General features: G+C 44.2%; 1 protein-coding gene across 1 annotated transcript in view; it reads left to right on the top strand.

Moving 5' to 3' along the window:
* Nucleotides 1-13,345, top strand: part of LOC311103439 (SH2/SH3 adapter protein NCK1-like) — a 121,055-nt gene that overhangs the window by 570 nt on the left and 107,140 nt on the right. The window lies entirely within an intron of this gene.

Here is a 13,345-nt window from a genome sequence, read left to right as displayed (position 1 = left end):
TAGAAAACAATTAAATGATTATTGGTCAGAACCCGTCGTAATTGGGGCCCGTCGTCTTACATTTTGTCAAGGCATTTTAAACTTGGAATGCTTGCTTAGTTAACCAGCCAATTTACTGCATAACTAGTTAACTAGCTAGGCGACTTTTTTTGTAAAATGTCCCAAACCATTTGCCACTCAATCACGGATCACCGGGTGCCCCGATCAAGAGCTTCTTAGCTAACTGATCTTTCACTCATGACTCTGTGGAAAAGCATTGATTGTTATCTGGACCTTGTCATGTTTTCCTAACGACCTAGCTAGTTAAGTTATTATTATTATTATTATTATTATTATTATTATTAACCCCACCAAGCTGGGTTAGCTTTACTGTCTGGCACGTTACCTGTGTTTACATGTTTAACCTCTAGCCAACCAACATGTTATCAAGCTTATCTTTTGACAAAACGGGTTGGATCAAAGACATTGTTTTAATGCAGAAGTCATCATTCAAATAGTTACGTCTGTATCTGTGAGCGGAAACAACAGACAGAATGAGATGCAGTCACTGTGACTGCCCATCACAATATCATAAATGGGTTATGTTCCATGTTTGGCTTGTCAGAAGGAAATCCTGGACTAAAACATTATGTGTTACATGCTCATAGTGAATATGCAGGGTGCAAATGCCAAGCATCTATTGTCCTTGTCACCGTAAGAGAAATCCGAGCATCTGCGCCTGCAATTTAACGTCACTATCAGAAACCGCTATCGTTGAGGGGGTTCGATTAATCTCGCCCGGGCGCCCGTTCTTCCGGGTTTTGCTTCGGCTGAAAGTTGATTGCATTAGATTTGGAACTGGGCTGCCTCCCGGGCGTGAGCTAGGTTCCCCGTTCAAAGCCCACGGCGAAGTCGGCTCAAAACCAAAATTGTGTAATTAAGCACGTGTAGTAATTAGTAGGATTCTGGGTTTTCCCATGCAAAAAGGGATTGCTTTCAATAAAAACGCTTTATCAGAAAATTCAAACATTTATTTTAATAGAAAACATATGTTGTATGTGTCTGAACGATGCACCATGCTGCCTTGTTGACAACATGACCAAACGGCACAGATCACTGTTCTATTTGAGAAGGGCTTTCGCCCTTTTGATGTAACGGGCCTATGCCCGGTGCCCCGCGGCTCAGCATAATCGAATCCGCTCAGGGTCCTGTCCTGTGAACGGCGGCACATTGAAGCATATGATTGGTCTGGTTATGTAAGGGATCAAGGGGATTGGATGCGCGTTTTTAAAGAAACGCCCCTCAAGATTAGTGTCGGAGCTCGATGGAGAGGGGGCGCGGCAGCGCTGTTTTATGAACAATGTTGTCAACAAAATGAGGTCGCTGTTACTCTCGTCCCTATTACAGAATGCAGCCTTTTGACAGCGTAAAGTCGATTTAATCCTCACATGTATTAGTCCCCTCGTTTGGTGATTGGCATTTAGGCTGGGACAACGAAAAGGCACTAGGCTGACCTACAGTGTAGTATGTTTTAGCAGGTAAGTTTGGTAAAGTGGACAGATTATTATAATTTTTTTAACTATCAAAATAAATTTATCAAACACTGGGAACCCAGAAGTGTAATTTGACATTTTAGTATTGTGGAGATGGTAGGGGGGACTCACAACTCATAAACATCATATTATGTCTATGTAGAGTAAGATGATGACAGGGCTCTTCAACTAGTAGGAATAAACCACCTGAATAATGATTTTCATTAGATTTTTCTTTAAGGTTGGGTGATTTTGAGAAATGTAATTGTTATAACAAGAACATTTTCAAACACCCGGCACTTGGGAAACAGGTCAGGGGTCAGGGGTGACCGGTAGCTTAGTGGGTAAGAGCGTTGTGCCAGTAACCGAAAGGTCGCTGGTTCTAATCCCCGAGCCGACTAGGTGAAAAATCTGTCGATGTGCCCTTGAGCAAGGCACTTAACCCTAATTGCTCCTGTAAGTCGCTCTGGATAAGAGCGTCTGCTAAATGACAAAAATAAAAATAAAAAATAACCCCTCCTGGAGAGCAAGCAGGATTTTCTTCCAGCCCTATTTTTTTTTTTTAAAGAAAGTTCACCTAAAAATACAAAATGTTTGTGACCTTACCTTGAAAGCAGTCTATGGAGAAGGAGACTGCAATCTATGATTTGATTACCCACTGCCATCAACCATTAATATTAACATTTCCTGTGCAGAGTAACAGGTAACACTCCCCGGCATATGTCGCATATACCTTTCCAATCAATCCCTGCTTCCAACCTTCCCACTGTTTCCCCTATTTGCCTGTCTCCCCATATCATTTCATTAATGTCTGAATAAGGTGTCAAACCACCTGAAACAATATTTTAAAAATAAGCCCCCCCCCCCCCCCCGTGTTTTGTGCAATGCTTGCAGTTCTTCCTTTTGTCTATTGGCGTGTTGGATAGTTGCGCTCCCCTTGAGTGGGGGGGGGGGGTCTTGTGATGGTTGTGAGGTTGCTTTGGGCCCCTCAATTCAGCCATTTCCAACACCAGGTGCTCTCGGGAGGCCAACTGGGCGAGAGGGGTTTGACCTTTTGCTTTGGCCATCTGCTTGTGGAGAATCAAAGCATGTACTGTAGCAATGTCCGCAAAGTGGTTAAAAAAAAAGAGTCTTATACCACTTCCTGGTCTTGTGGAGGACCTTGTAGTAGCCTATCAGATAGGTCGACACACCCCCCACGCTGGCATTGCAGTCCTTCACAGAAACAGGAATGGGGACATTCTTCCTTTTTCACCCTCCTTGAGACATGGTTGTTATTGAATGCCTTATGCTGCAAGGTTACTTCCCTAGTGTCCTTCCATTTCACAACAAGCAGCTTGTTAGTCCTGATGCAACATATTGTCCCCCTCGCCGCTGTCTTGGTCATGTGGTTTACCTTGGTCTTGGGGAAACCCATTCTGATAGGATGAATGGTGCCACAAGCCCCTATTGTATTTTTCAAGACGTCTATTAAAAGTGGATGTACATTTACATTACATTTACGTCATTTAGCAGACACTCTTATCCAGAGCGACTTACACCCTATAGCCAGTGGGATAACCACTTTACAATATGTTTTATTTATTTTTTTAGGGGGGGGCGGGGGGGTAGAAGGATTACTTTATCCTATCCCAGGTATTCCTTAAAGAGGTGGGGTTTCAAATGTCTCCGGAAGGTGGTGAGTGACTCCGCTGTCCTGGCGTCGTGAGGGAGCTTGTTCCACCATTGGGGTGCCAGAGCAGCGAACAGTTTTGACTGGGCTGAGCGGGAACTATGCTTCCGCAGAGATAGGGGAGCCAGCAGGCCAGAGGTGGATGAACACAATGCCCTCGTTTGGGTGTAGGGACTGATCAATGCCCTCGTAGAACCATCAGACGGGGTGATTGGCACAGCAGTGGGGGTATCCTCTGCATCCTCCACTCTGTGGTGAATAAAATAAAGGGATATATTGTTGTAAGACACACATAATTACAGTTGACTAAATTTACAAAACGACATTACTGTAAAGTAAAAACAACAAGCCTAAACTTTATCTGTACAGTGATGCTGGCATTAAGATTGCACTCAATGAATGAGCTGTATAAGACCATAAGTAAACAGGAAAACGCTCATCCAGAGGCAGCGCTCCTAGTGGCCGGGGACTTTAATGCAGGGAAACTTAAATCTGTTCTACCTAATTTCTACCAGCATGTTAAATGTGCAACCAGAGGGAAAAAATCTCTAGACCACCTTTACTCCACACACAGAGACGCATACAAAGCTCTCCCTCGCCCTCCATTTGGCAAATCTGACCATAACTCTATCCTCCTGATTCCTGCTTATAAGCAAAAACTAAAGCAGGAAGCACCAGTGACTCGGTTAATAAAAAAGTGGTCAGATGATGCAGATGCTAAGCTACAGGACTGTTTTGCTAGCACAGACTGGAATATGTTCCAGGGATTCTTCAAATAGCATTGAGGAGTACACCACATCAGTTACTGGCTTCATCGATAAGTGCGTCAATGACGTCGTCCCATTAGTGTCCGTACGTACATACCTCAACCAGAAGCCATGGATTACAGGCAACATCCGCATTGAGCTAAAGGGTAGCGCTGCCGCTTTCAAGGAGCAGGATTCTAACCCGGACACTTATAAGAAATCCTGCTATGTCCTCCAACGGAACATCAAATAGGTAAAGAGTCAATACAGGACTAAGATTTAATCATACTACACCGGCTCTGACACTCGTCAGATGTGGCAGGGCTTGAAAACTACTACAGACTACAAAAGGAAGCACAGCCGCGAGCTGCCCAGTGATACGAGCCTACCAGACGAACTAAATCACTTCTATGCTCGCTTCGAGGCAAGTAACACTGAAACGTGTATGAGAGCATCAGCTGTTCCGGACGACTGTGTGATCACGCTCTCCGTAGCCGATGTGAGTAAGACTTTTAAGCAGGTCAACATTCACAAGGCCGCAGGGCCAGACGGATTACCAGGATGTGTACTCCGAGCATGTGCTGACCAACTGGCAAGTGTCTTCACTGACATTTTCAACATGTCCCTGTCTGAGTCTGTAATACCAACATGTTTCAAGCAGACCACCATGGTCCCTGTGCTCAAGGACACTAAGATAACCTGCCTAAATGACTACCGACACGTAGCACTCACGTCTGTAGCCATGAAGTGCTTTGAAAGGCTGTTCATGGCTCACATCATCACCATTATCCCAGAAACCCTAGACCCACTCCAATTTGCATACCGCCCCAACAGATCCACAGATGATGCAATCTCTATTGCACTCCACACTGCCCTTTCCCACCTGGACAAAAGGAAAACCTACTTGAGAATGCTATTCATTGACTACAGCTCAGCGTTCAACACCATAGTGCCTTCAAAGCTCATCACTAAGCTAAGGATCCTGGGACTAAACACCTCCCTCTGCAACTGGATCCTGGACTTCCTGACGGGCCGCCCCCAGGTGGTAAGGGTAGGTAACAGACCATCTGCCACACTGATCCTCAACACGGGGGCCCCTCAGGGGTGCGTGCTCAGTCCCCTCCTGTACTCCCTGTTCACCCACGACTGCATGGCCAGGCACGACTCCAACACCATCATTAAGTTTGCTGACGACACAACAGTGGTAGGCCTGATCACCGACAACGATGAGACAGCCTATAGGGAGGAGGTCCAAGACCTGGCCGTGTGGTGCCAGGATAACAACCTCTCCTTGAACGTGATCAAGACAAAAGAGATGATTGTGGACTACAGAAAAAAAAAAGAAAAGAGGACTGAGCACGCCCCCATTCTCATCGACGGGGCTGTAGTGGAACAGGTTGAGAGCTTCAAGTTCCTTGGTGTCCACATCACCAACAAACTATCATGGTCCAAACACACCAAGATAGTCGTGAAGAGGGCACGACAAAGCCTATTCCCCCTCAGGAGACTGAAAAGATTTGGCATGGGTCCTCAGATCCTCAAAAAGTTATACAGCTGCACCATCAAGTCCCGTGTAGCTCAGTTGGTAGAGCATGGCGTTTGCAAGCCAGGGTTGTGGGTTCGATTCCCACGGGAGGCCAGTATGAAAAATGTATGCACTCACTAACTGTAAGTCGCTCTGGATAAGAGCGTCTGCTAAATGACTAAATCGAGAGCATCCTGACTGGTTGCATCACCGCCTGGTATGGCAACTGCTCGGCCTCCGACCGCAAGGCACTACAGAGGGTAGTGTGTACGGCCAGGTACATCACTGGGGCCAAGCTTCCTGCCATCCAGGACCTCTATACCAGGCGGTGTCAGAGGAAGGCCCTCAAAATTGTCAAAGACTCCAGCCACCCTAGTCATAGACTGTTCTCTCTGCTACCGCATGGCAAGCGGTACCGGAGTGCCAAGTCTAGGTCCAAAAGACTTCTCAACAGCTTCTACCCCCAAGCCATAAGACTCCTAAACAGCTAATCATGGCTACCCGGACTATTTGCACTGCCCCCCCACCCCATCTTTTTACGCTGCTGCTACTCTGTTAATTACTTATGCATAGTCACTTTAACTCTACCCACATGTACATATTACCTCAACAACCTCAACTAGCCGGTGCCCCCGCACATTGACTCTGCACCGGTACCCCCCTGTATATAGCCTAACTACTGTTATTTTATTTTACTGCTGCTCTTTTTCATTATATATTTTTTTTTTACTTAACACTTAAAAAAAAAAAAATATATATATATATATATATATATATATATATATATATATATATATATATATATATATATATATATATATATATATATATATATATATATATATATATATACACACAAACACACACACACACACAGTGGGGAAAAAGTATTTAGTCAGCCACCAATTGTACAAGTTCTCCCCCTTAAAAAGATGAGAGAGGCCTGTAATTTTCATCATAGGTACACATCAACTATGACAGACAAAATGAGAAAAATAAATCCAGAAAATCACATTGTATGATTTTTAATGAATTTATTTTCAAATTATGGTGGAAAATAAGTATTTGGTCAATAACAAAAGTTTCTCAATACTTTGTTTAATACACTTTGTTGGTAATGACACAGGTCAAACGTTTTCTGTAAGTCTTCACAAGGTTTTCACACACTGTTGCTGGTATTTTGGCCCATTCCTCCATGCAGATCTCCTCTAGAGCAGTGATGTTTTGGGGCTGTCGCTGGGCAACACAGACTTTCAACTTCCTCCAAAGATTTTCTATGGGGTTGAGATCTGGAGACTGGCTAGGCCACTCCAGGACCTTGAAATGCTTCTTACGAAGCCACTCCTTCGTTGCCCGGGCAGTGTGTTTGGGATCATTGTCATGCTGAAAGACCCAGCCACGTTTCATCTTCAATGCCCTTGCTGATGGAAGGAGGTTTTCACTCAAAATCTCACGATACATGGCCCCATTCATTCTTTCCACTCCTGCGTTGTCTTGGCTGTGTGCTTAGGGTCGTTGTCCTGTTGGAAGGTGAACCTTCGCCCCAGTCTGAGGTCCTGAGCGCTCTGGAGCAGGTTTTCATCAAGGATCTCTGTACTTTGCGCCGTTCATCTTTCCCTTTATCCTGACTAGTCTCCCAGTCCCTGCCGCTGAAAAACATCCCCACAGCATGATGCTGCCACCACCATGCTTCACCGTAGGGATGGCGCCAGGTTTCGTCCAGACGTGACGCTTGGCATTCAGGCCAAAGAGTTCAATCTTAGTTTCATCAGACCAGAGAATCTTGTTTCTCATGGTCTGAGAGTCTTTAGGGGCCTTTTGGCAAACTCCAAGCGGGCTGTCATATGCCTTTCACTGAGAAGTGGCTTCCATCTGGCCACTCTACCATAAAGGCCTGATTGGTGGAGTGCTGCAGAGATGTTTTTCCTTCTGGAAGTTTTTCCCATCTGCACAGATTATCTGTGGAGCTCTATCAGCGTGACCATCACCTCCCTGACCAAGGCCCTTCTCCCCCGATTGCGCAGTTTTGCCGGGCGGCCAACTCCAGGAAGAGTCTAGGTGCTTCCAAACTTCTTCCATTTAAGAATGATTGAGGCCTTGGGGACCTTCAATGCTGCAGAAAGTTTTTTTATTATTATTATTTTTTTTATCTGGTTTTCTTCCCCAGATCTGTGCCTCGACACAATCCTGTCTCAGAGCTCTACAGACAATTCCTTCGGCCTCATGGCTTGGTTTTTGCTCTGACATGCACTGTCAACTGTGGGAACTCTGGGTCTTCCATTCCTGTGGCTGCCAAGAGTGTGCAAAGCTGTCATCAAGGCAAAGGGTGGCTATTTTGAAGAATCTTTTTTTTATTTTTTATTCTTGAAAGAAAGTGTATGTATGAATGTGTGTGTGTGTGTGTGTGTGTGTATATATATATATATATATTTATTAGTGTAACAGTCAAAAGTTTGGACACCTACTCATTCAAAGGTTTTTCAATATTCCTACATTTTTTTTACATTGTAGAATAATAGTGAAGACATCAAAACGATTTGCTGCAGGAGGGACTGGTGCACTTCACAAAATAGATGGCATCATGAGGAAGGAAAATTATGTGGATATATTGAAGCAACATCTCAAGATATCAGTCAGGAAGTTAAAGCTTTGTCGCAAATGGGTCTTCCAAATGGACAATGACCCCAAGCATACTTCCAAAGTTGTGGCAAAATGGCTTAAGGACAACAAAGTCAAGGTATTGGAGTGGCCATCACAAAGCGCTGACCTCAATTCTATAGAAAATGTGTGGGCAGAACTGAAAAAGCGTGTGCGAGCAAGGAGGCCTACAAACCTGACTCAGTTACACCAGCTCTGTCAGGAGGAATGGGCCAAAATTCACCCAACTGATTGTGGGAAGCTTGTGGAAGGCTACCTGAAACGTTTGACCCAAGTTTAACAATTGAAAGGCAATGCTACCAAATACTAATTGAGTGTATGTAAACTTCTGACCCACTGGGAATGTGATGAAAGAAATAAAAGCTGAAATAAATCATTCTCTCTACTATTATTCTGACATTTCACATTCTTAAAATAAAGTGGTGATCCTAACTGACCTAAGACAGGGAATTTTTTGTAGGATTAAATATCAGGAATTGTGAAAAACTGAGTTTAAATGTATTTGGCTAAGGTGTATGTAAACCTCTGATTTCAACTGTGTATATATGTGTGTGTATATATATATCTGTAATGTTATTTCAGTTGTGCTACCAGTTATCAACATTATGTTTGAAAAAAGATAAAGCCCAGTAGTTATTCTGTGACTTTAGGTAATACGCTTTATTTTTGCTAACCATGTTAACGTTTCGATTCTAAACCTGGTATCTGTATCGAAGTAAGTTCTGGTATGGTGACAACACTACCTAAGACTACATTGAGTCAGTCGATACGAGGAACAGTCGGTTGTATTTGACAAAAATGTTACTACAAAGTATTGCAAACAAAGGCCTGCCTTTACACAGGACTAACAAAGGTACACAGCAAAGGTTTAAGAATTTAAAGTATTGACTGATAGCGACTCAATGTAGTCTGTGGTAGTGTTGTCATAGGTTCAGTCCTCCCTGTCGTCGCCAGTCAACTCCATCGAGAATCTCCGCTATGTAGATTACTGCTATTGTTGGTCTGAAATATAGTATCTGACTCTCTCCTTTTTTTAAACTTGTTTTTTTCTTGAACAAGTCATCACTCAAAATATAGGCCTATCTGTTTGTGTTTTTAGCATTATGAAGATTACATGCCAGCAGGTGCACTTATCTTATTCCAGCCGGTTTCCTGTAGCTGGATGAAAGCGTAGCTAGATGACTGAATGGAATGGAAATGTTGAGCGGCTTCACTGCAGGTAGATTGTAAATAATAATAAAGTCCTCTGTTTTCATAGTGGGTCAACCCAGTCTGCTCTGCTCAACATGATCTTCTTTTGAGTTCAATATTTCCCTTTCTGAGCAGGGGGCCTGTTGCAGCTGGGGAAGTGTAGTTTCTGTAATTATTGTCACACTGACAGGCCTCTTCACAGTCTCCAATGTAAGGTTCCTTGGATGGGAAGAGGGAGACTGTATCCCTGTGCGCTGGGAGTCTAGGGGAGGAAAGAGGGGGAGGGGGAAGCTATAGCTCGCCAGGGGAAGGGGGTCAGGCTATTTATAAAAGGCCATTTCCTTTAAGGCTAAAAGTCACCCCAGTCCATGGAGAGATTTACTGGACTGGCGATAACTGGTCATTGGGAGCCTCTCTAGCCCTGTGGAGAAGAAGGCCTTTCCCTCTCCCAGGCTCTAGCCCCTTCCCCAGGCACTAGCCCCTTCCCCAGGCACTAGCCTGCTCCCCGAGGTCTACAGTGTACAGCAACAGTCAGCAGCCCTGCCATTCAGTCAAGGGGGGGGGCCCCTGCTCCACTTCCCAGCCCTCCTCTCCACGTCCCAGCCCTCCTCTCCACTTCCCAGCCCTCCTCTCCAGAGCCTCTTGGTGGAGTGCAGTGACGTGGCCTCATTTACTAAATGTGTGTCTCATTCACAAGCCCTGCCTCGCGCCGCGCCGCACAGCTCTGCCTAGAGGACAAGGCTAGCTAGCATTAGCCACTTTGTACAGACTAGATTTGAGCTGAAACAGAAAGCAGTCCAGACAGTGTGGTGACTAGCCTAACAGGTGGCAGGTAGAGTCCTGGTTGGATTTCTGGAGCCAAAAATGTCACTGTGCCCTTGAGCAAGGCACTTTACCCCAATAGGAGAATAAAAATGACGGCCTCATTGGCTAAGTGTACATTTCTACTCTGTATTGCATGAGCACAGCGTTAGCACAGTATACATGATCTCAATTTGAGCTCCAAGACGGCGACAATTTTAATAAAAGTGAAAAAATAGATTGCTCTGATTTTTATAGGCTTGCCGTAGTTTTAAGAACTCCGTAGCTTGTTCTCAAACGATGACGTCATATCTGAATTCCTCCGTCTTTATGCACCTTCGCCATTGCTACAGTGGCACCTTGACCCCTGACCCCACTCCCTGCGAGTGTCTCTGCGAGATGGGATATACAATAAAAACATTTTATAAAATGACTAATATAAGCACCCCCAAATAATACAAATATGAATTATTAGCATCGAGTCTTCTTGGGTATGACGCTACAAGCTTGGCACACCTGTATTTGGAGAGTTTCTCCCATTCTTCTAAGCAGATCCTTTCAAGCTCTGTCAGGTTGGATGGGGAGCGTTGCTGCACAGCTATTTTCAGGTCTCTACAGAGATGTTCGATCGGGTTGAAGTCCGGGCTCTGGCTGGGCCACTCAAGGACATTCAGAGACTTGTCCTGATGCCACTCCTGCGTTTTCTTGGCTGTGTGCTGAGTGTCGTGGTGAACCTTCGCCCCCAGTCCAGTCTGAGGTTGCCTTTTGGCAAACTCCAAGCGGGCTGTCATGTACCTTCTACCGTAAAGTCCTGATTGTTGGAGTGCTGCAGAGATGGTTGTCCTTCTAGAAGGTTCTCCCATCTCCACAGAGGAAATCTGGAGCTCTGTCAAAGTGACCATCGAGGTCTTGGTCACCTCCCTGACCAAAGCCCTTCTCCCCCCGATTGATCAGTTTGGCCGGGCGGCCAGCTCTAGGAAGTCTTGGTGGTTCTAAACTTCTTCCATTTAAGAATGATGGAGGCCATTGTGTTCTTGGGGACCTTCAATGGAAACCGGATGCACCGGAGCTCAATTTCGAGTCTCCTAGCAAAGGGTCTGCATACTTATGTAAATAAGCTATGTCGGTTTTAGATTTTATATACATTTGCAAAACATTCTAAAAACCTGTTTTCGCTTTGTCATTATTGGGGTATTGTGTGTAGATTGAGGGAAAATAATTAATCCATTTTAGAATAAGGCTGTAACATAACAAAATGTGGGAAAAGTCAACGGGTCTGAATCGTTTCCGAATGCACTGTATGTCAATAATAATAATATTAGGGACTCATAAAATCTTATTTTTTGCCTGATTTGCTAGATTCCCCCCCCCCTCCCCAAATTCAGTTTTATCAGATTTTTGTTTTTCCAGGTTTCTGTTTTTTCACTTTTTTTCAGGTTTTCAAAAAAATAAAATAAAATAAATAATGTCCAATTTTGTAGTTTTTCTAATTTCACAACAATGCTTAAACCACATCAAGAGACCACCTTTTGAGGTCTGGGAAAAATAGATATTTAGATTTTTGTGATTAGTTACCCTTTAATGCAAGTGTGCACCAGCCAGAGACCGTTGTTTGGTTAGTGATGTTGCCGTAGCGATCGTGATTGCAAAGTTTGATAAACAAATGGCCACTGGATTGATGCAAATAATCATGATATCATTCTGCCAGGTCGGCCTTTCCATCTCTACCAGAAGAAGGTTATCATTAGCATCATCGCTAACGGCTACACAAAATGTATACATGCGCGCGCAGACAGACAGACACACAGACCGACAGACAGACAGACAGACAGACAGACAGATTGGGGCATTCCTGTGCCGTTTCAGAAAGTTGCAGGGAAAATACCAATCACTGACGCATTTTGTTAATGTCTTTATTAACTTGGGCAAATTTAATGCATTGTGTGTAATAAGTTGAATACATTTAGTTGATTTCCTACTAGGTTCAATACATTTTTGAATATTGTTGATCTCCGTAATTCCGTCCTCGTTCTCCACAACACCAATTATATAGGGTCCTATAAGATGTGGTTCAGTTTTAATATAATTGTTTCTGCTTTAGCTCCACTTCCTGTAAATTCCTTTTACCAGTCTGTCTAAAGCTCTGGTTACCTCAGAGAGAACACTCACTTTTCTCTGGTAAGATGTGGCTGAAAACTCCCTCTGGTCAAATGATAACTCTGCTCTATTAGGTGGTTCACGTTTTGGACTAAATTGAGTAATGGAGGAAAAAAGAAGCTCACCGCAATCTTACCTCACTTCTCTAATGCACTTGCCAGATCCAATATTGCATAAAGCTGAGCTGCCTTTCACTTCCTCATTTCTGGTTGATGATATGTCTCTCTGGCTGACTGGTTTTACTATGGCTGCTCATGCGTGTGGACACATGTCTCAACACTCATTTAATAACCTGGGGTTGGAACTAAAATGTATTTTCCAATCGTTTCGTTCTGAACAGAACCCACATTTTTGTTTTGTTTTATTCCACTGTCAAAACCAGCAAAATAAAGTTCTGAACTGGTTCGAACCCCAAGTTTATATCATACCTTTCTGTTCCTTTTTTAACCTGTGAAGTCAACAGTTTTTTTCACATTTAGCTCATTAAATGACTTCACTAATCGGTGTGGATAGAGCAGGCGAGCTGGTTGTTTACATGACTTCACTAATCGGTGTGGATAGAGCAGGCGAGCTGGTTGTTTACATGACTTCACTAATCGGTGTGGATAGAGCAGGCGAGCTGGTTGTTTACATGACTTCACTAATCGGTGTGGATAGAGCAGGCGAGCTGGTTGTTTACATGACTTCACTAATCGGTGTGGATAGAGCAGGCGAGCTGGTTGTTTACGTGACTTCACTAATCGGTGTGGATAGAGCAGGCGAGCTGGTTGTTTACGTGACTTCACTAATCGGTGTGGATAGAGCAGGCGAGCTGGTTGTTTACGTGACTTCACTAATCGGTGTGGATAGAGCAGGCGAGCTGGTTGTTTACGTGACTTCACTAATCGGTGTGGATAGAGCAGGCGAGCTGGTTGTTTACGTGACTTCACTAATCGGTGTGGATAGAGCAGGCGAGCTGGTTGTTTACGTGACTTCACTAATCGGTGTGGATAGAGCAGGCGAGCTGGTTGTTTACATGACTTCACTAATCGGTGTGGATAGAGCAGGCGAGCTGGTTGTTTACATGACTTCACTAATCGGTGTG

This window comes from Coregonus lavaretus (genome assembly GCF_964263955.1).
Source record: "Coregonus lavaretus genome assembly, chromosome: 2".
NCBI lineage: Eukaryota > Metazoa > Chordata > Actinopteri > Salmoniformes > Salmonidae > Coregonus > Coregonus lavaretus.
The sequence above is the reverse complement of the archived record's forward strand: the minus strand, read 5'-3'. Positions and strand labels throughout refer to the sequence as shown.